Source organism: Trachypithecus francoisi, unplaced genomic scaffold (genome assembly GCF_009764315.1).
Source record: "Trachypithecus francoisi isolate TF-2019V2 unplaced genomic scaffold, Tfra_2.0 Lachesis_group1, whole genome shotgun sequence".
Taxonomy (NCBI): domain Eukaryota; kingdom Metazoa; phylum Chordata; class Mammalia; order Primates; family Cercopithecidae; genus Trachypithecus; species Trachypithecus francoisi.
The window spans coordinates 84400996-84424567 of record NW_022681454.1 but is presented as its reverse complement, the minus strand read 5'-3'; the positions used below and the strand labels follow the sequence as shown (position 1 = coordinate 84424567).

Here is a 23572-nt window from a genome sequence, read left to right as displayed (position 1 = left end):
GATTCTAAAACTAGATAAGAAAAGGGTTCATGAATGTAGACATAAATTAGTAGATAATTGAGTATTCCAATACATAAAAAATAATAGGTCCGAAATAAAAATAGCTAGGAAGAACTTCACTCTTATCTTTAGATAACAAAAAACTAAAACAAAACTATACAAACAGCAAATTAACAATTTTCTTAAGCCCATTAGTGAACTGAGTTCTCAATATACACAACCATTCTAAATCTAGAGAGAAAGAGGTGTCTCCATGGAGAAGCAGGATCAGCATTTCCTTAATATGGAAATGTGCCAGTGTTACACTGTGAAGCCTCTGAGGGCCTACAGATATAGATGTGTTCTGCTTTATAAGCTTTTGTTCCAGGAAACCCACGACATGATAACTAGGAAAATCAAGTGAAAATCCTGAAACAGAGCCCTCCAAGGTGCTGCTGGGTGGGAAATAGCCACTACTTCCAAAATTCCATCCAGATACATCACCACTAGGTATCTTATTGAATAAAAGCCTTGATCTGTAGGTAGAATTTTATATATTATATTATATTATATTATATTATATATATTATATTATATTATATTAGTATATGTATTTCTATGTATGTCCACACACACATATAATATATAATGTGTGTGTATATCTCCTTGCCCATATATTAAACTTTAAGAAATTTAAAATGATAGAAATGAACCAAGCACATTTCTAGACTATAAGGGAATTAAACTATGAATCAAAAACAGAAAGACATCTGAAAAAGCCCCAAATGTTTGGAAATTAAACAACACACTTCTAAATAACTTATCAATTGAAAAGGAACTCTCAAGGATCAATTAAAAAATAAAAAAATTTAATATATAAAAATACATTGTGCAAAAATTGTGGAATTCAGCTAAGGTAGCATTAGAAAGAAATTTGTGTCAGTAATTGCTTACATTAAAAATAAAGTTGTAAGGTCAGCAACAAATTACCTTACAAAAATTGAAAAAAGGGTAGAAAACTAAATGCAAAGCCAAATATAAAGAAAAAATATGTAAAGATTAGAGTGGAAATCATGAAACTAAAGCAGAAAACAACACACAAAAATCAAAGAAGCAAACAAAGGTAAATTAAAAAGTAATAAAATTGACAAACCTATAGCAAGACAGATCAAAAAGAGAGAGAGAGAGAAAACACAAATTATTAATATCAGCAACGAAAAAAAAAAAAGAAGATATCACTCTGGATACCATAGACACCCAAAAGACAATTTAAAAATACTATGAAACTCTATTTTCCCAAGCTTAATAACTTCGGTGAAATTGATCACATCCTTAAAAATATACAAACTAGCAAAATTCACTAAAGGAAAAATAGATACCTGAATAATCTTATATCTATTAATGCAATTAACCTCCCAAGACTGAGCCAGGAAGAAACTGAATCCCTGAACAGACCAATAATGAGCTCCAAAACGGAATTAGTAATAAATAGCCTACCATTATCAAATAAAGCTTAGGACCTGATGGATTCACAGTCGAATTCTACCAGCCATACAAAGAAAAGTTGGTATCATTCCTACAGAAACTATTCCAAAAAACTGAGGAGGAGGGACTCTTGCTCAACTAATACTATGAGGCAAGCATCATCTTCATACCAAAATTTGGTGACATGCCCCTCTTTTGGAGGAAATACTTGCAAGATAGTGAGGTATAGACTGCTGGCCCTCATGAGTGTATGAAACTGAGCCCGTTGAACCAGCCTTACTTGAACCAAAGTCAACCAGCTTTTTCGTTATTCCTTAACCTGTCATGCTGTCGTATATGATGACAGTCAAGAGATAGAAAAGCAAACAAACAAACAAAACATTGGATCATTTACTGTTGGTTAGCCTACTCAAAAATGAAGTTCACCTTTCTGATATATTTCTGAGCCTGCTTATTATGTGGATATTACTGTTTGTGGGGGGAAAAAAGGGGGAATTCACCATTATCAAGTAGGCTTCATCACCGAATGCAAGGTTGGCTTAACATATGCAAATCAATAAATGTAATGCATCACATAAAAAGAACTAAAGACAAAAAACGCATGATTATCTCAACAGATACAGAAAAGGCTTTTGATAAAATTAAACAAACCTTCATGTTAAGAACTCTCAACAACCTAGGTATAGAAGGAACATACCTAAAAATAATAGAAGCCATCTATGACAACCCACAACCAACGTTATATTGAATAGGCAAAAGCTGGAAGCATTCCCCTTGAAAATAGGCAAAAGACAAAGATGTGATGCCTTTTCTCATCACTCCTATTCAACACAGTATTGGAAGTCCTAGCAAGAGCAATCAGGCAAGAGAAAAAAAAAAATAAAGGGGATCCAAATATGAAGATATGAAGAGAAGAAGTCAAACTATCTCTGCAGATGACATGATTCTAGATCTAAAAACCCCACAGTCTTGGCCCCAAAGCTCCTCCAGCTGATAAAAACCTTCAGCAAAGTTGCAGGATACAAAATCAATGTTCAAAAATCATTAGCATTCCTATATGTCAAGGAGAGTGAAACCAAGAGCCACATCAGAAAGGCAATCTCATTCACAATTGCCACAAAAAGCATAAAATACCTAGGAGTACAGCTAACTAGGTAGATGAAAGATCTCTACAATGAGATTTACGAAACACTGCTCAACGAAATCACAGAAGATACAAACAAATGGAAAAATATCCCATGCTCATAGAAGAAAGAATCCATGTTATTAAAATGGCCATACTACCCAAAGCAATTTACAGATTTAATGCTATTCTTATCAGGCTACCAATGACATTCTTCACAGAACTAGACAAAAAACTATATTGTAATTCACATGGAACCAAAAAAGAGGTCGTATAGCCAAGACAATCATAAGCAAAAAGGACAAAGCTGGAGGCATCAGGTTACCTGACTTCAAACTGTACTTAAAGGCTACAGTAACCAAAACAGCATGGTAATTGTACAAAAACGGGTACATAAACCAAGGGAACAGAATAGAGAGCCCAGAAATAAGGCCACACCCACAACTATCTGATCTTCGACAAACCTGACAAAAACAATCAATGGGGAAAGACTCCCTACTCAATGAATGGTGCTGGGATAACTGACTAGCCATATGCAGAAGACTGAAGCTGGACCTCTTCCTATAACGTGCACAAAAACCCACACAAGATAAAGATTTAAATGTAAAACTCAAAACTATAAAATCCCTAGGAATCAACCTAGATAGTGCCATCCTGGACATAGGAATGGGCAAAGATTTCATGACAAAGATGCCAAAAGCTATTGCAACAAAAGCAAAAACTAACAGGTGGGATCTAATTAAACTTAATAGCTTCTGCACAGCAACAGAAAATATTGACAGTAAACAGACAAACTACAGAATGAAAGAAAATACTTGCAAACTATGTATCTTACAGTCTAATATGCAGCATCTATTAAAAACTTAAAAATTTACAAGAGAAAAATAACCTCATTAAAAAGTGGGCAAAGAACATGAACAGACACTTTTTAAAAGAAGAAATATATGCAGTCAAAAAACACGTGAAAAAATCTCAATGTTATTCATCATTAGAGAAATGTAAATCAAAAGCACAATGAGATACCATCTCACACCAGTTAAAGTGGTTACTATTAAAGTCAGAAAAATAACACATTCTGGCAAGGTTGTAGATAAGGAAATACTTATACACTGTTGGTGGGAGTGTAAATTAGTTTAATTGTTGTGGAAAGTAGTATAGCAATTCCTCAAACAGCTACAAGTGGAACTACCATTCAACACAGTAATTCCATCACTCCCCAAAATATAAATTATTCTACCATAAAAAAACACATACACACGAATGTTCATTGTAGCACTATGCACAACAGCAAAGACATGGAATCAACCTATATGCCCATCAATGACAGACTGGATAAAGAAAATGTGGTACATATACATCATGGAATAATATGTAGCTATAAAAAAGAATGAGATCATGTTTCTTGTGGGAACATGGATGGAGATACAGGCTCTTATCCTTAGCGATCTAAAGTAGGAACAAAAAATCAAATACTGCATATTCTCACTTATAAGTGGAAGTTAAATGACAAGAACTTATGAACACAATGAAAGAAACAACAGGCACTGGGGTCTACTAGAGTGTGGAGGGATGGAGGAGGGAGAGGAGCAGAAAAATAGCAACAATAAAAAGTAATGAGATGGAAATTCTAGCCAAAATGTACAATAACTGAAATGCAATTTACTGAGTATGAGCAAATGATTTTAAAATGGAAAAAGAAGATAAATCCATAAAATCCAAAATAGGTTAATGGATCGAATAACATTTGGAGTACAGTGAAGAAAAGACTGAAAAACAATTAATAAAGGCTCACAGACTTGAGGGATAATATCAAATGATTCAACATTTATGTCACTGGAGTTCCAGGAGAATAGAGACAAAAAGTGAAAGAAAAAAATATTTGCAGAAATAAAAGGCTATAATCTTCCCAAATTTGGTAAAAAGAAAGAAACGAAAAAATCTATCAACTTACAGGTCCAAGAAATTTACAAACTCCAAATAGGATAAATACAAAGAAAATCACAACCAAGAAAGTCATAGTCAACTTACGAAAGTTACAGATAGAGAATCTTGGAAGCACCAAAAAACAAATGAAATTATGTAGATGGTAACAATCATGCAATCAACTGTAGGTTTTTGTATCACAAACAGTGGAGGCCAGAAGACATCAGAATGGCATGTCCAAAGTAGAGAAGGAAAAGTTTTTCAGCCAAATTCTGTAACTACCGAAAGTACCCTACAAAAATAAAGTTAATTATGTCTGTGGAATTGCTTAGCAAAACAAACAAATTTTAAAAGTTGAAATGAAAACCTTTTGTGTCTTTAAAATATGAGTTATTCGTAGCATATCTGCACTAAAAAGAAATGCTAAACGAAGTTCAAAGGACTGAAAAAAAGTGATGCCAAATAACAAGCTGGATATACAGGAAGGAATGAAGAGCACCAGAAATGGCAAAAAATATATATAATGTATGTGTGTGTGTCTATATATACTTGTTTTTCTTTTAATTTCTTTCATAACATTGTGCTTAGTGAACGAAGCTAAATACAAAATGTACAAATTACATGGTTCCATTTATATGAAATTCTAGAAGAAGCAAAATTAATATTTAGTGACAGAAAGCAAAAGTAATATTTAGTGACAGAAAACAGACCACTGACTGCCTGGGACTGGGGATCAAAGGCAGAAATTGACTGCAAAAGGTCACAAGAACATTTTTGGAGGGGATGGAAATTTTCTATATGTTGTTTGTGGTGGACGGTACACAGACGTATGCATTTGTCAAAGCTCATCAAACTGTACTAATATGGCCGCATTTTACTGTATATGAATTATACCTTAATAAATTTGATTTAGGAAAACATAATGCAAAATCTAACAAAATTGACAAAATACAAAGAAAAATTTCTGTTCAATGAATACTATAAGCTCAAAGAAAAATTAAAGACAGGGAGGAATATTTGCAATGTTTAAAACTAACACAATATTAATCTAGATTATACAAGGAATTTCTGAAAAACAAAAAAGAAAAACAGGAAATTCAATAGAAGGAGTTGACAAAAACTTCACATACGAAAATAAGGCTTATATTCCCTACTAAAGAAGCACAAAGTTCAAATTACAAGTTTTCAAATTAACAAAAATCAGAAAGTTGAATAACACCAAATGTTAGAAAGTATAATAGTGAAATTAAGCTTCTGGATTTTGCTGATGGACTCGAAAATTGAGTCAGCAATTCTGTGAAGCATTCAGGAAGCACTCAGTGAAAACTATATGTGCAAGTAACTTACAAAACCTTCCACTGGTAATACCAGGTGCCAATCATAAGAGATAAACTGAATAAAATGTGGTAATATTCGCAAGATGGAATTCCAGGCAATAATGAAAAGAAGAAAAGCGCATATAGAGTAAAATTAGTGAATCCTAAGAAAATTATGAGTGAGAAAACTACTAAATAGAATAATTCAACATCATTTATATAAATGAAAACATGAACACATCAATATACCGAGTAATATTATATAGTTTCCAGGGATACAAATGAAGTCTTGTCTATGGATATGAGAAGAGAGAAATGTCAGTGAATATGAGAAATAATGTAAAACAGGCAATTGCATAAAAATATAAGAAGAGAGACCTTGTGCAGATTGATAACAGCGAAGTATAAGTAACCCTCTGCATATAAAATAAAAAAAGTATTTCTCTACATTCATGAACCTTAATACTTTTGTACTGCTGACCCTTATATATGAACTATTATTACTCCTTTCTCAAATGAAGAAACCATGAAGACAACAGCAGTATTCTAAGCATATGCTTGAGATTACTGTCTCTCTGCATACTAAAATGGATACAGCATTCCTTGGGAAACATCAAAGTCTCATTTCATCACAGAGTTTTTACCTCCAAAGAAAATATACTTATTTTTCATGGTGTATGTGATACTGTCCAGACCCATCTTGTTTTAAATTGAAAAATATGCAAAGAATCATGACTCAGTTTAGTTACATATTATAAAGTAATAGTATTTCATTTCATAACAATCATTTAATGACCATGGAATATGTCTTATGTTGTCTAGTAATAAACTATTTAGAAACATCTTGAGAATCTATTTTCTAATTCAGCTTGCACTCACTTTTATCTTTTAGAAAAATTGCTGACAAGAAAATTGTTGATGCAACTCTTGAAAATAAGTTTATTTTAACATGCAATTTTTTTCCAGGTAACATTCAATTAGTAATAGTTTTTTTAAAGAATGTCATCATGAATCTCCTCTAGTAGGTGAGATAAGACATACACATAGCTTTTGAGAAATGTCTGTTCATATCCTTTCCCCACTTTTTGATGGGGTTGTTTGTTTTTTTCTTGTATATTTGTTTGAGTTCTTTGTAGATTCTGGATATTAGCCCTTTGTCAGATGAGTAGGTTGCAAAAATTTTCTCCCATTCTGTAGGTTGCCTGTTCACTCTGATGGTAGTTTCTTTTGCTGTGCAAAAGCTCTTTAGTTTAATTAGATCCCATTTGTCAATTTTGGCTTTTGCTGCCGTTGCTTTTGGTGTTTTAGACATGAAGTCCTTGCCCATGCCTATGTCCTGAATGGTACTACCTAGATTTTCTTCTAGGGTTTTTATGGTATTAGGTCTAACATTTAAGTCTCTAATCCATCTTGAATTAATTTTCGTATAAGAGATAAAGAAGACATCCATACAGCCAACAGACACATGAAAAAATGCTCGTCATCACTCGCCATCAGAGAAATGCAAATCAAAACCACAATGAGATACCATCTCACACCAGTTAGAATGGCAATCATTAAGAAGTCAGGAAACAATAGATGTTGGAGAGGATGTGGAGAAATAGGAACACTTTTACACTGTTGGTGGGATTGTAAACTAGTTCAACCATTATGGAAAACAGTATGGCAATTCCTCAAGGATCTAGAACTAGATGTACCATATGACCCAGCCATCCCACTACTGGGTATATACCCAAAGGATTATAAATTACTCTACTACAAAGACACATGCACACGTATGTTTATTGCGGCACTATTCACAATAGCAAAGACTTGGAATCAACCCAAATGTCCATCTGTGACAGACTGGATTAAGAAAATGTGGCACATATACACCATGGAATACTATGCAGCCATCAAAAAGGATGAGTTTGCGTCCTTTGTACGGACATGGATGCAGCTGGAAACCATCATTCTTAGCAAACTATCACAAGAAGAGAAAACCAAACACCGCATGTTCTCACTCATAGGTGGGAACTGAACAATGAGATCACTTGGACTCGGGAAGGGGAACATCACACACTGGGGCCTATCATGGGGAGGGGGGAGGAGGGAGGGATTGCTTTGGGGAGTTATACATGATATAAACGTTATGCACATGTACCCTAGAACTTAAAGTATAATAAAAAAAAAAAAAAAAAGACATACACATAGCTATAAGAAAAGCAATGTGTCATAAATGACACTCCATCTGATGACACTTCAACATGGGATGAATAAATTACTTATTATTAAAGAAGGGGATCAGAGAAGCTTTGTGAAAGAAACAACATTTGAACTGGATCTTAAGAAGGTTTACAATTTCCGTGTAAACAGAACAAAGGGAGGTAGGAAAATGAACAGGGTGTAAAAGATGTGTTAGGTATTTTTGTTTACACAATATAGTATACCATATAGGAAGTGACATAAAATAACACAGTAAAATTAAATTGAAGGGCAGAATACAGATAAAGATTTTGAACTTTATTACATATAGTTTTGAGTAAAAACTAATGACATATCACACCAAGTTTGGAATATTAATCAGTTTCATAGAGAATGTGAAGAAATAATTAAATGGAGAAATTGGTTATAAGTTATGGCAACTGTCAAACTAGAGATAATAAGAACCTGAAATAGAATAGATACCATAAAAATGGAGAGAGGCCGGATGCGGTGGCTCACGCCTGTAATTCTAGCACTTTGGGAGGCCAAGGCATGCAGATCATGAGGTCAGCAGTTCGAGACCAGCCTGGCCAACATGGGAAAACCCCGTCTGTACTAAAAATACAAAAATTAGCCAGGTATGGTGGTGTGTGCCTGTAATCCCAGCTACTGGAGAGGCTGAGGCAGGAGAATCGCTTGAACCCAGTAGGTGGAGGTTGCAATGAGCTGAGATCATGCCACTGCACTCCAGCCTGGGCTACAGAGCAAGACTCTGTCTCTAAAACAAAACAAAACAGAAAAAAGAAAAAGAAAGAAAGAGAAAATGGAGAGGAAAAAAACAACGTATGCAGGAAAACTTTTCTAGGCAATGGAAAGTATTATACTCCATTGAGGAAAATACGAAATAAAAAGTTAAAATGACTATTTTAGTCTGGGTGACTAAGAGTATATCATATTCATTAATAGAAAGAAGGAAAAAGAGAAAGATTACGTGTAACAAAAACATATGAAAATGTATTCTAGACATAGTTTGAAGTGTCTAAAATACCTTTACCAGGAAGTGTTCACAGAACAATTGTATTGGTTGAGGCAATGCTAACTGATACAACAGAAAAACCTTGAAATCTAAGTGACTTAATACAATAGATGCTTATTTCTTGCTCATATAAGCCTAGTAAGAGCATGGCAGGAGGAAGGAGGTCTGCTCCACAGTAGTTTAGGAACCTTGGCTGAAAGTCTCTGTAAATGCTTTCAAAGTTTTATTGGGCATTAATGTACAGTCAGCTCACAAGAGGCAAAGTATAGAGAAAGCACATCCAATTTCAAATAACATCGAGTTAAAAGTGTCACATATCCTTTCTGTTGCCAATCCACTGGCAAGAACCAGTTCCATAGGCATACTTAAGGACAAGGTAAAGGTTAAAACTGAAGTAACTGGGTAGTAAACTGATATGGTTCCGATGTCTGACCCCTCCAAATCTCATGTTGAAATGTGATTCCCAATGTTGGAGGTGGTATCTAGAAGGAGGTGATTGGCTCATGGAGGCAGATTCCTCATAAACTGTTTAGTACCAACCTCGATGATGAGAGAATTCTTGTTCAGTTAGTTAACTTAAGATATGGTTGTTTCAAAGAATCTGGGACCTTCCCACTTTCTCTCACTCCTGCTCTCACTGTGTGAGGCACTAGCTCCCCTTCACCTTCTACCATAATTGTAAGCTCCCTGAGGCCCTCACCAGAAGCAGATGCCAGCACTACGCTTCATGTACAGTCTGCTGAACTGTGAGCCTTTTTGTTTGTTTGTTTGTTTCTTTTGAGAAGGAGTCTTGCTCTTGTCGCCCAGGTTGGAGTGCAAGGGCGCGATCTTGGCTCACTGCAACCTCTGCCTCCCGGGTTCAAGTGATTCTTCTGCCTCAGCCTCCCGAGTAGCTGGGATTATAGGCATACACCATCACACCCAGCTAATTGTGTATTTTTAGTAGAGATGGGTTTTCTCCATGTTGGTCAGGCTGGTCTTGAACTTCCTACCTCAGGTGATCTGCCCAGCTCAGCCTCCCAGAGTGCTAGGATTACAGGCGTGAGCCATCACGCCCCGGCAAGCCACTTAAACCTCTTTTCGTTATAAATTATCCAACCTCAGATATTTATTTATAGCAATGTGAGAACTAACACAGTATGTCTTGGCATCAACTTTACAATTAAAATGTGAGCATATAGCTTTGATGAATGGCTCACCAAAGAAAATGTAAACAAGAGAATGTAACTAGAAAGAGAAAAGAGGTTAGAAATAGAGATATAAATTTGGGAGGTGTATGCTTAATTCTTATGCAGAACTCATAGGAAATATGACATTCCAATGGAGAAAGTATGGAAAAACTATAGCCCAAATACAGGTTACTAGCAATCATAAGCTTTTTGAATAAGATTCAAAAGAGAAAATAAAACTCAGAGAAACTCAATGAAAAATCTAAAGGAAGTGTTTTAAGAGAGCAGAGGCAATAAGAAGTATCAAATCATGAAGACTGGGGAAAGGAAGATGAATAGAGAAAACCACTGATGGGAATTGATGACTCTGAGACCATTATGTCACTTTATAATACTGTGACTTTAACAGTTGTGGGAGCAGAAACCATATGAAAAAGGATGACAGAATAAGTGAATTGTGAGAAACTTCAGCTTGTGTAGATACTAATCTTTACAGATAACTTAAGGAAAATAAAAAGAAGTGTGCAAAAAAATATGGAATGTTGAAGATATGGTGGGTTGACAGAAATGCTGTTGGATTGGCAAATTGGAATTCTATGAAAATAGTTAAGCTTGAAGGTAAAGATCCAGTTCAAAACAAGAATGTAAAGATGTAGCTGTGAACTGTAGTACTGAGAAAACAAGGTCACACAGAGTGTAAAGAAGAGTTGTGAGAATAATGGGAGTAAATAAGAAGCTTAAAAAAGCAATTAAATCAACAACAAAATCTGCAAAAGATTTATGTAAGTTATTTATGAAGAACCATTATATTGATTGAAAGATAAAAATTGTGACCAGAGATATATTTTCTTGAATAGAAACACTAATCATAAAGATGACAATTATCTTTAAGTCAAACTATAAATATAGTATGATCCCAATTTTAAAATACCAACAAGTTTTGTCTTCTTCTGGAGAAGTACATACGTTGACTCTAGAGTTCGAATGGTAATACAAACAGGCATGAAAATCTGTGAGACTGATGGAAAAAGACAAGAAAAGAAATACAAAAACAATATCTATCTTGAATGTTAAAACACATTTTACAGCTAGAATAACTAAATTAGTATAGTGCTAAGCATGAAGACAGAATGTCAATAGCATTAAAAACTGCAAATAAACCCTAGCACATTTGGAAATTGTGTATAGGATAAAGGTGGCATTGCAAATTCATGCAAAAAAAATGATATTTCAATAAAAGACATTAGGGCAACTAAGTTACCATTCAGAAAACAAACAAAAACATTTGAGTGCTTTTATCCAACTTTCTTTGGAAGCATTTTACTATAATTATTCCCCAACACTTTTCCTCTTCACTTGATTGTTATCTTACCTTATCAGTCCAATAGAATATATTATCAATAAATCAAATATTTAAATATAGAATACGAAGAGTGTGCGTAATATTGCTAAAAGAAATCATGGAAATGTTTTTAAATAATCTCACATAGAAGCTATTGTTTATCATAAACAGAAAAACAAAAATAAAACCACAGTAAAAAATAATGAATGACAAAACTCTAGAGGAAAAATATCCAAGACAAACTGGGAAACATATTGACAACTAATATGCTAGGCAATGTGCAAGTCTCCAAACTTCAAAACAAAACAAAAAAATCCCCTGAAAAAAAAAGGAGCAAATTATATAAACTGATGATTCATAAAAATGGAAATATGAGTAATTCTTAAACAAGAAAAACTTTTAATCATAATAACAGAAATAAAAGTAAGACCTTTTTTCCCTAATAGATTGATAAAGACTCAAAAATATGGTAATAGTTATGATATTGATGAGGATGATGTAAGAAAAGGGGGATTATTACACACTGCTGGTGAGAATGTAATGTGTATGACAGCATGATTAAAATAAAGGACAATTTGAAAGCATTCAAAATTACAAATGCACCTAGTTTTAACTTCAGGAATACTTGCACACAGACATGAAAGGTAGGCACAAGGCTATATGTTGCAACATTGTTTATAATAGCAAAATTAGCAAATGGAATGTTTCTCTAGTGTGTAAACATCCTAAAATGAAAATGGGTTGCTTTTAAAATCAGAAAAAAAAAAATGCAGTAACTCTCACGAGATACACAAACAAATCCCCCTCAAAAACACACACACAAATGTTAATAAGGCAGACTGGTCGAGAATCATGGTGGAAGAACAGTCTGACACCTGCATTTTGGGATGGTAAACAGGCCTAGTCCTCTTGGTGAAACAGAAGTGAAAATGGTTTTCAACGGAAAAAACTGCATAAGATATAGCATGTTACAGAACAGCCAACTATCAACTTAGACATTCAGTGCATAAAGTAACATAGATCCATTTATTTCTTAGAGCTACAAGCTTTTCCCACAGCCTTTGAAAATGTGTATTGTCTGAAAAAGTATAAGTAAGTGATGCGTCATCTAACGATGGGGACATGTTCTGAAAAATGCATCATTAGGCAATTTCATCAACGTACAAAATCATAAAGTGTATTTACGCAGCCTCAATGATATAGCCTACTGCACATCTAGGCTATATGATACATGCTATTGCTCATCTGCTACAAAGCAGCACAGCAAGTTACTTTGCAGAAATACTGTGGGCAACTATAACTCGAGGGTAACGATTTATGTACCTAAACTTGTCCAAACATAGAAAAGGTACAGTAAAAATACGCTATAAAAGATAAAATTGGTACATCTTTATAGGGCACTTATGAATGGAGGTTGCAAGACTGGAAATTGGTCTGGGTGAGGCAGTGAGTGAGTGGTGAGTGAGTGCGAAGGCCTAGGACATTACTGTACACTACTATAGACTTTATAAACACTGTACACTTAGGCTACGCTAAATTTGTTAAAAATTTCTTTCTTCAATAATAAATTAACCTTAGTTCATCATAAAATTTTACTGTGTAAGTTTTTTTAACTTTATTGACTCTTTTGTGAAAACATTTAGCTCAAAACACAAACACTGTACAACTGTCCCAAAATAATCTTATATCCTTATCCTCTATGTTTTTTCTCTATTTTAAAAATTTTTAATTTTTTTTCTGTTTTTTAAACTAGTTAGAAGCTAAAATGCAAAAACACACATTGGCCTAGACCTACAAAGAGTTATGATCATCAATATTACTGTCTTCTATCTCCACATCTTATCCCACTGGAAGATCTTCAGAGGCAGTAACACACATAGAACTGCCATCTCCTGTGAGAACAATGCTTTCTTCTGGAATATCCTATGGAATGCCCTGCCTGAGGCTGTTTTACAGTTAAATTAAAAAAAAAGAAGAAGAAGAAGAAGAAACACAAGCTAAAATAATGAATAAAAAGTATAGTAGAGTGAATATGTAAAACAGTAATACAGTCATTTGTTATTAAGTATAATGAACTGCATATAATGGTATGTGATAGATTTTTTATGACTGACAGTGCAGTGGGTTGTTTATACCAGCATCACCAGAAAAAGGTGAGTAATGCATTGCACTATGACATTATGACAGCTAAAATGTCATGACAGCTCTAACTTCACCACAGCTTTGACATCACTAGGCAATAGGTATTTTTCAGCTCCACTATAAACTCATGTGACCACTATCACATATGCAGCCTATCATTAATTGAAACATCATTATGTGGCACATGAATGTATATTGACACTAAAATTATGAATTATAAGTAAATGTGTGTACAGTTTTACATATTGATTAGTCAACAGTTTAATCCACTTCATATTTAAATATGGCAACATTTAATTGAGATATGTTCATCTTAACATGCCAACTTCAGTGCAGGATTCAGTTTCCAAAAGAAAGAATGCCTAAAGATCTTTAAGAGACTCTGAGACTTAGTTCAATAAAAATGTAGTAGTTTAAGAAATATAGCTGCTTTAAAAATAACAAGAGGTGGAAACACCCAAGTGTGCATCAACAGATGAATGGATAAACAAAATGTAGTATGAACACACACAGACACACACACAGGAATATGGTTCAGCCATAAGAAGGTATGAAGTAATATATACACTACAACATGGATAAACCCTGAAAATCGTATGTTAAGTGAAATAAGCCAGATGCAAATGGACAAATAGTGTATGATTCTACCTATATGAAATATCTAGAATAGACAAATTCATAGAGACTAAAAGCACATTACATTGCCAGAGTCTGTTGGGGAGGTAGGAATGGGGAGATGCTGCTTAAGGAGTTTAGAGTTTCTCTTTAGGATATTTAAAAATGTTGGAAATGGGTAGTGGTGATAGTTCAACAACACTGTAAATGTAACTAATGCCACTGAATTGTACACTTAAAAATAGCTAAAATTAAAAGTTTTGCATTATATAGATATTTTTCTACATTAAAAAAATAAAAATAAGGGTAAGATAGCACTTTTAGAAAACTAATAGCAATTAAATATCCCTGAGAGGTTTTTTTGTAACATTCTGCTTTGTGTGTTCCTATACTGCCATATGCTGTTTGTTGCCCCACATTTCAGAAATACCAAAGCTCAAGATAAGGTATGGAGAATAATAATAACCACAGAACAAACTTACAAATGAAGAAAGATACAAAAAGTCACAACTTGTCAGTCTAAAAACTAAGGTTGAAATAACCGAAATTATTGTAAACATTGAAGACAAGGAAGTCAACATAGATATTTATGGAATCTTACATGCCTAGAACTTAAAAAATCTAGAAAACAGTACACTCTAGAGGTTCATTACAATGTTTCATAGATCAAAGCCGTCTGCCAACTACAAGCAAAATAGTTTCAAAAAATTTGTGGGTTAATTTGTACATTCTTTATCGGTATCAAATTATCAAGGAAAGTTAAAGGGTATATACATTACATCTCTATTCTATGGAATTTGACATCATGTGAAATAATTATGCTGCCTCATAGGTAGTACTTTAAAATTAAAAAAAAAATCATGCAAGTACTAGCATTATGTCTTGCACTGGGAATAATTTAAATCATCTATAATATTATAAGTGATCTAACATATATTTCTATACAAAATGCAAACATGTATAATATATATATTTCAGGAAATCACTCTCAGTAAAATTGTATGACATAATTGGCATTATGTATTACATGAAGTGTGCAGGCCGACAATAGTCACAGAAGCCAGTTTACTTATTTTTAAGGAAGGTTGAACTTGTGCCGTAGAAAAGTATCTATAATTCACTATCAGACGTGGCAGTCATGCATCAAACCATAACTTGATCCATTAACCCTGGGTAAAGTATGGAGTATTTTGTGATAGCATATACATACCTTGATGCCTTATTGGTATTCACAGTTTTGTGTGGTGTTAAGGCACACTGAAGATGGTCAGTCCTTACTATTCAAAACCTAGATCACTGGCAGGTTTCATTTCACTTGTCTTCTGGGAAAACCCTGTGTGTCACAGTTGGAAGAAGTGGTAATGTGCTTAAGCTTCCTTCTATAGCTTATCCCAAGACCTGATAATTCTGAATGGCATTTGGCCCAATCATAGAAATTTTATTCCAGATTAATTTTGTCTTTCTTGGAACTTCATTTTTTTCATTTCAAAATCTGCACCAAATAAATCTCAAGATCATGCCATGAAATCAAAGTCCCCAGACCCTGTTTTTGAATCAGGTTCTTTGTGCATTTAGTGCCTTTTCAAAACATCAACTCGTTATAATTTTTATCTTTTATTTTGGGAATATTTTCTCATTTTAACTCCTTTGGGCCTCTTGTGATTTTATAAATAGTGTCCTTATTATGGTCTGCTTCTGGCTTTTCTCAGAGACTTTGCTGAGACTCCCAGAGTAGAGCAGCCTATTTTTGTGCTCTCTTGAGGAGACTTGTTCCCTAGCCCTCCCTCATTGTGCATTTGTTCTGGGCTGTGGGCTGCCTGGTGTTTTGATGTCTCTGTCCACTAACTCACTCCTGCCTTTCAACCACAGAGCTTCAGTTTCCTGTTTACTGCCCTAATTGTTACAGCTCTTTGCTTAGTGCTTCAGCTCGCTTGTCAATAGCATCCTTGGTAACGTTCTGTGTCATCTCTGGCCCCTCATTCTCCACAGATTGCTTTTCACCAATTTGGCCTTCCAAAGACAGCCTCTCAGCAGCTCCAAGTCCCCTAGACTGTGCGCATTTTAATTATTATTAAGAGGCAGTAAGGCTGACACAAGTGACCACTGTGTTATTGAAAAGGCACAAGGAATTAGTTCTGTCCATGCTGCCAGAAATTCCACACGAGAGATTCATTTCCTGATTATCGAAATTTTTAATATTTGAGGGCATCCTGATCAAAATGCAAATAATATTTTCTGTCAATTCTCAGGCTTTGCTACATAACTACTGTTGTGCCTATCATATTATATAGTCTAAAGTACACTGTATTGCTTATTGCAATTAATTTTATGTTTCTGTGCCCTCATAAGGCTGAAAGCCATATGCATAATAACGGTGTGTCAATACTCATATCTTAGTGTCTAAGGTAGTACATGGTAATGGTGGATCTTAATATATGGTTGATGAATTTAAAAATATAAAATACAAGTGGGGAGATGAGAAACTTATGCCATTAACTTTTAATGCATTTATTTTAACAGTAATGCTAATGAGTATCCATCAGGGAACTTAGACAACTGATGCAACAGTAAACCCGGATAATAAAGGCTTCAACACAACCTGAGGACATTCTGTCAGTAGTGAAAAGTCCAAGGGAATGCAATTACTGGTATTGATTTAGAAGTTCAAGGATATCAGGGCTAAAGTGTCAGTAATTTCTGACCCTTCCCTCAAGGTTGCAAGGTGACTGCTCTAGTTCTAGTCATCATGTCTACCTTCCAGGAATGAGAAAGGAAGGAGGGGCCTAACGGAAGATGAGGCAAAAATCTGTATCAATAAGGCGGGACTTTCCCAGAAATTCCATTGGATTTTTGTTTGTATCTCACTGGACAGAATTATGGCAGATTATCTTTCACACCAATAAGGAGAATTAGAAAACATGGGACTTGTGTATTTGTTTTTGTCTGCAACAATAATAGGATTCAGCAAGTAGGAAAGAGATGATATTAAATAAGCTACAAGAACTCTCTGCCATGAGGGATAGTTTGATGCACTGAGGAGTACATGAGTGCTGAGAGAGAGTCAATGTAAATAGAAGACAGAGCACACATGAAGTCAACTAATGGCTGCTTCCCCATCCTGACCACTAATGGCTGACAGCAGACATTTGATCTATCAGCTTTAAAGCCTGACTGAAGGCGTGGGGTTCATGGGACTTCTAATACATCTTTATATTTTTCATTCAGCCTCTTCATGAGCTTCATAAATAATGATTTTCCTGAACACTTTCAATGTACCTGGTACTGTGATACAATAATACCTGCTTCAAGTCGTCCACTGTAAACAGAACTTTACAGTAACAGAAGTGGTCATACGGACTTTAGTGGCCCACTGAGGAGGCAGCTAATTCAGGCTGGGTGTATGCTTGTGCAGTGGGAAGTTAGTCTGGGAAGAATAGCAGTAAAAAATAAAAGTACAGCTGAGTTTTGAAAAAAATAAAAAGACTCATTAAAAGAAGAAGTACAGAAGGTTGTTACTCAAATAGGAGTTGCTGCATAAAGACAAAGGGAGGAAAGAAAGCAAAAAGCATTCTAGGATCTGTAATTTTGTCAGTAGAGCAAAGCACAACATTCAAGGAGGGAGGACAATGGCAGGCAGTGAGATAAGCTAGAAGAGAGGTAAACAAGAACCAGGTGATGGTCTTGAGCAATGAGACACTGAATTATTTTAACCTGATATTAGTTCCATGCCTCAGAAAAACTAGCCTGCTATTAATTGATTAGAGAGGTGGAATCCAGTTAGGAAACTATTCTAACTGTTTCAAGTATCAGGGCCTAAACTAAAACAGTATCAGAAGTTCACAGACAGTAAACATGTCAAAGACCCCGCTTACCAAATGTGGTGTGTGTGTGTGTGTGTGTGTGTGTGTGTGTGTAAGATGGGCTGGCAGGAGATGCCACTGTAGGGCAGAAATGAGGGTAAAATAGTAAGACAAATCCCATTTCTTCACTCATTCAATGGTTCTGTTAAAGGTTAAATTGAGTTTCGTAAGGTTAATTAGTGTCTGGGATAATATGCTATCTTAGAAACGTGTCTGGAATTGGTGGGCAAGAATGAAGCCGCAGACCCTCGCGGTGCAGCTTAAAGTTCTTAAAGACAGTGCGTCCAGAGTTTGTTCCTTCAGATGTTCAGATGTGTCCGCAGTTTCTTCCTTCTGGTGGGTTTGTGGTTTCGCTGACTTCAAGAGTGAAGCTGCAGACCGTCGCAGTGAGTGGTACAGCTCATAAAGGCCGCACAGACCCAAAGAGTGAGCAGCAGCAAGATTTATTGCAAAGAGTGAAAGAACAAAGCTTCCACAGCGCAGAAGGGACCAGAGCCAGTTGCCCTGCTGGCTGGGGCAGCCTGCTTTCACTCCCTTATCTGACCCTACCGACATCCTGCTCATTGGTCCATTTTCCAGAGAGCTGACTGGCCCATTTTACAAAGAGCTGATTGGCCCATTTTGACACGGTACTGATTGCTGCGTTTACAAATCTTGAGCTAGACAGAGTGCTGATTGGTGCATTTACAATCCTTTAGCTAGACACAAAAGTTCTCCAAGTCCCCACTAGATTAGCTAGACACAGAGTGATAATTGGAGTGTTTACAAACCTTGAGCTAGACACAGAGTGCTGATTGGTGCACTGATAATCCTTGAGCTAGAAACAAAGTGTTGATTGGTGCATTTACAATCCTCCAGCTAGACATAAAGTGCGCCATAGCTAGATTCAGAGTGCTGATTGGTGCATCCACAAACCCGGAGCTAGACACAGAGTGCTGATTGGTGCATATACAATGAAGCTAAACATAAAAGTTCTCCAAGTCCCCACCAGCCTCAGGAGTCCAGCTGGCTTTGCCTAGTGGATCTTGCACGCCCACACCCCTCAGCCAGGGCTCAGCGGAGAAGGGGATGGGGGTGTTGGGAGGGCATGGCGGGTTGCAGGTCCTGAGGCTTGCCCCCTGCAGGGAGGTGGCTGAGGCCCGGTCAGAATTCGAGCACAGCAGGGGCTGGCTGGCAGTGCTAGGGGACCCAGCGCACCTTCGGCAGCTGCTGGCCAGGGTGCTAAGCCCCTTACTGCCAGAGGCTGGATGCGCGGCCAGCAGCTCTCAGAGCGGGGCTCCGACCCAGAACTCACGCTGGCCCGTGAGCGCCGCAGGCAGCCCCTGTTCCCACCCGCGCCTCTCCCTCCACACCTCCCAGCAAGTAGAGGAAGCCGGCTCTGGCCTCGACCAGCCCAGAGAGGGGTTCCCACAATGCAGTGAAGGGCTGAAGGGATCCTGAAGTGCAGCCAGAGCGTATGCCAAGTCTGAGGAAGCCCCGAGAGCCAGGGCTGCTAGCAGGTTGTCACCTCTCAGTAAGACATAATAATACGCATACATACTCATAATAATGCCTTTACATCTGAGCCAAGCAGGACATGACACAACCTAAACAAGAAAACATTCACTCAGCCACTGAGGAGCCTAACAATGTGCTCTGAACAGCCTAATTCTTAGAGCAAATCTCAAGGACTAAGGAAATAATATGCAACACTAGATTTTATTAAGCAAAGAACAGGCCTGTTCTGCTGTGTTTCTGTGATGAGCTACTTAGTAGCCTTCAAAACGACTTACTAATGAAATGAGAAACTTATTACATTGGTCTCTGTAGCAATTACAGAAAATCTAGTATATAAAAATCAAAAAAATAATTCTTAACCCATAAAGAAAATGATACGAGCTTCACAAAACCAGTGCAAGTAATTAGATACTTAAATTGAATGGCAATGCACATAAGACTTATACTATGCTCCCAGGTCCAGGAAACAAAAAACACAAAATAAATGGTGGGTCAGACGGATGCAACAGTTTCTAAAATTAACATTGCATTACCCCAATTTTATATTATTCATAAAGGAGGCTTCAAGTTCACTAACCTAATACCCCTATTTGTTGTCACTGCTATTATCAGCTCAATCATGCTAATAACAAGCAATGTCTTAATGCTCCACTTGGTTTGAAAAAACTTCATAGTGAAGAATAAATGCCCAAAGCAATTCTGGCTTTCAGACAAGAGCATCCATATAAAATGATTCCTCTATGCTTTTTCTGAAGGTTGCTTTCCTCTATGTGAAGTGGGGGATTATTTGACAGTGATGACAGATAAATTAACAAATCAGTAGAAATGAATTAAATTAAACACACAGCACAGTGGTTATGAGCTCACTTTAAGTCAGAAAGACCTGAATTAGAATCTTGGATTGTCCATTTATGAGGCTTCTTAGCATCACTAAGCCTCATCAATAATACCGAAATAATAGTACCACATTCACAGACTTGTGAAAAATAAGGGGTGTCATAAGGTCCCCGTCCGTATCTGGCACACAGTAAGTTTTATGCACATATTAATGTAAAAAATGTATTAAGGACATCCTCTGAAGTAGTGATTTGCATTCCTCTTTTACAGAAAAGACTGAGGCTCCGAGAGAGTGATTAACTTGTCCACAGTCATGATTTTTACAAGTAAATATGAAAGCTAGGATTCAAACACAGGTCTACTAAGGCAGATTCATTGCTCTGATTTTTTTAATCTATGTTTTTAAAAACATGCTTTCAACAAGCCAGGAATTAATGTAAATATTGTACTGAGCTTATGGTTTCAGAATCAAAGGAGAGAGGAACATTGAGAAAAAAATAAAAACAAAAGCATTCTACTGCAAACAGTTAACAATTGTAGTTCTGCAAATTATTAAATTTCAAACAATTTATATGAAAAATGGTTAAAACAATCAAGGTAACAGTCTGAAGAAGAGACAGTAAGGGAAAATAATTGCAATTATCAAATTTACAGAAATGTGATTTAGAATATTATGTGTACTTTGCAAGAATGGCTTATATTCCTAAAGGATTAAAAATAAAATACAAGTAAAAATAAAAGTTACAAAACAGGCACTTTGCTGCCAATTTCAGCTGTAAGTCTATGGGGCTATTCCCTGGTGACAGATAATAAATGAGAGTACTATTTATGACATATGGGTGAATTATTTTGCTTATATTTGCAAGTTATATCACTAGAGAGGAGTTGCTGGCTTCTAAGGAAATATCAGCGTTTGGGTTATTTAGTTTTTACACAACAGATATTTTAAAAGCAAAATATGCTGTCTGCCCATGAGCTTACCAAAAAGAAATTGTTCACAGCAATTTGCCACTTAACAAAGTTATCACCACCAAATAATTTGATTATCCTGTAAAATTTTATCACAATATATAATTTCACACTTAATAAATGATATATTATTGGCCATTAGCTTGACTGAGGAAGTTTAGTAATTATTCCCAAATTCGGCTTTCAAGCTGACCACTGACTCCAGACACGGTCATGGATAAAGACAAGAAAAACATTAAATACAAATTTCTAGATAGTTACACACCATACTGACTAAGTCAACCCAGCAAAAAAGGCCCATCACCATCTAATAACAAAATGAAATTTTTACAACATCTAAAAGTCACAGAAGCATATAAATATACATGCCACACCAGGGGGCGCTCTTAACACTGAAATGATGGATGACATATTTTAATACACGTGGTGGTCTAAGCTGGCCAAATGAAAGATTTTTCTAAGCATGCAGTACTTGGCACAAGTGCTTATCTTTTGAAAATGTTTGCTGGCAATATACACATTTTCTTTTGTATCCAACTGTTCGTGTAGTTAAGACTATCAAGTTAGTCTATCAAGTAAAACATTTACTGCTGATAAAAAATATTTTATTTTTGAAACATTTGTCTACTTAAACTGACATCTGTCTCTTACTGTTTGTGTAGTTGAGCTGATTCTCAATAATAAACATCGTGCTTAAAAGTACATACAATTTTTAAACATGAATTCAGTGTGAATTTTATTTTTTACAAAATTTCCTACCAGAACTTGAACTTCTACCTTGTGAAAGTGTAATCTGGGTAGTGTGGATCTTTTCCATATTTTCTCATTACCTGTTAGAAATCTGAAGCCCAAATGATCTCCTCAGAAAGTTTCAGATTCTGCTTCCTAACAAAATACAATTAGAAAATTAGTGTCAGATTTCAAAGACAATGAAAAAGACAAAGGTAAGTACAGGCTATGTTACTCAGAGAAAATCACCATATACTACTCCATTAATAACAAATATACAAATAATATCTGATTAAACTAATTTTTAAGGAACAACTTAAAGTTGAAAAGGAAGAATCATAAAGCACATGACAAGGGCCTAGCTACCTGTCTTCCAATAGTGGCAGAGAATGAGTCTTTAAACTTTTCTCAATCCATGTGGTTGAGATAACCCTCTTTTTCATACCAGCTACCTTCATGAATCGCCATCCACCTGTACCCAACCTCAAACGGAAAGTTCTAGCCAACGTTTACCTAATATGCATGGAGACTTCTCAGCAACTTCTTTCATGTAAGTTCAAGGAAACAGAAATGGACTTATCTAATGTTTGAGCCCCAAATCAAATTAACCAGCATACTAATGCCTGAAATGTGGTTGAAAGGAATACATTTTTCATTCTATAGCAATAGTGAGGATTTAAAGTTTAAAAATCTAGAGAAAGTGATACATTTATTTACTACTTTAAATGATATGTGAATGACAGAAAGTCCTACCCAAAAAGCAGATATTAATAGTTTTCAAGGATATAAGGACACAGAAAAAAAAAAAAAAAAGAGCACAGGAAAAAAGAAAAACAGTTCACAGCAGAAAAAACTTTGCAGGAGGGGTATGCTGGGAGAGGAGTCAGGTGACTACCGTTGCCTGTTCTACCTCCTTCTTAATGCTTGGAGTGAAACAAGAACTGAGATATTCACCAAGGTACATGCAGCCATGTTTGGTGAGAGGCAACATTTAATGTAAAATAATCTGGCATATGGTTAAACTGCATGAGTTTCCATCAACAGCAAAGTCAGAGGCAGTGGTGCTGGGGTTCTATGTGGTCAATCCAGCTAGAAGCAGGTTCTGAGCCAGTTGCTAGGAAATGGAGATAGACCTTACCCCCATTAGGGCTGGAATGGTAACCAGACGGCTACCAAGTAACCTAAATTTTAAATCAGACCCTAGTGCCAACTGAAGACGCTAAACAAGAAATGGCAAGTTTCAAAAGTTTTGAAGGTAAAATAGTTTTGTAAGTGCTTACAAATCCAGGATTAATTGAAGGTGCTGCAGATACCAAGATGAGAACAAGACTAACTGCGTTATTTGTTCATTGATTCAACAAATATT

At 35.8% G+C, this 23572-nt stretch overlaps 1 protein-coding gene across 6 annotated transcripts in view; it reads right to left on the bottom strand.

Annotated features, from left to right (window-relative positions):
• The window catches only part of LOC117085655 (cytochrome c oxidase subunit 7B2, mitochondrial), a 194613-nt gene that overhangs the window by 103511 nt on the left and 67530 nt on the right, over window positions 1-23572 (bottom strand). For 5 of the 6 annotated variants that reach the window (XR_004438036.1, XM_033214765.1, XM_033214764.1 and 2 more), the window contains one exon: window positions 22308-22362. The exons of the other annotated variant lie outside the window; for it this stretch is intronic. The gene's annotated coding sequence lies outside the window, so the exon portion shown is untranslated. The remainder of the gene's footprint in view (window positions 1-22307; window positions 22363-23572) is intronic. 6 annotated transcript variants of the gene reach the window in all.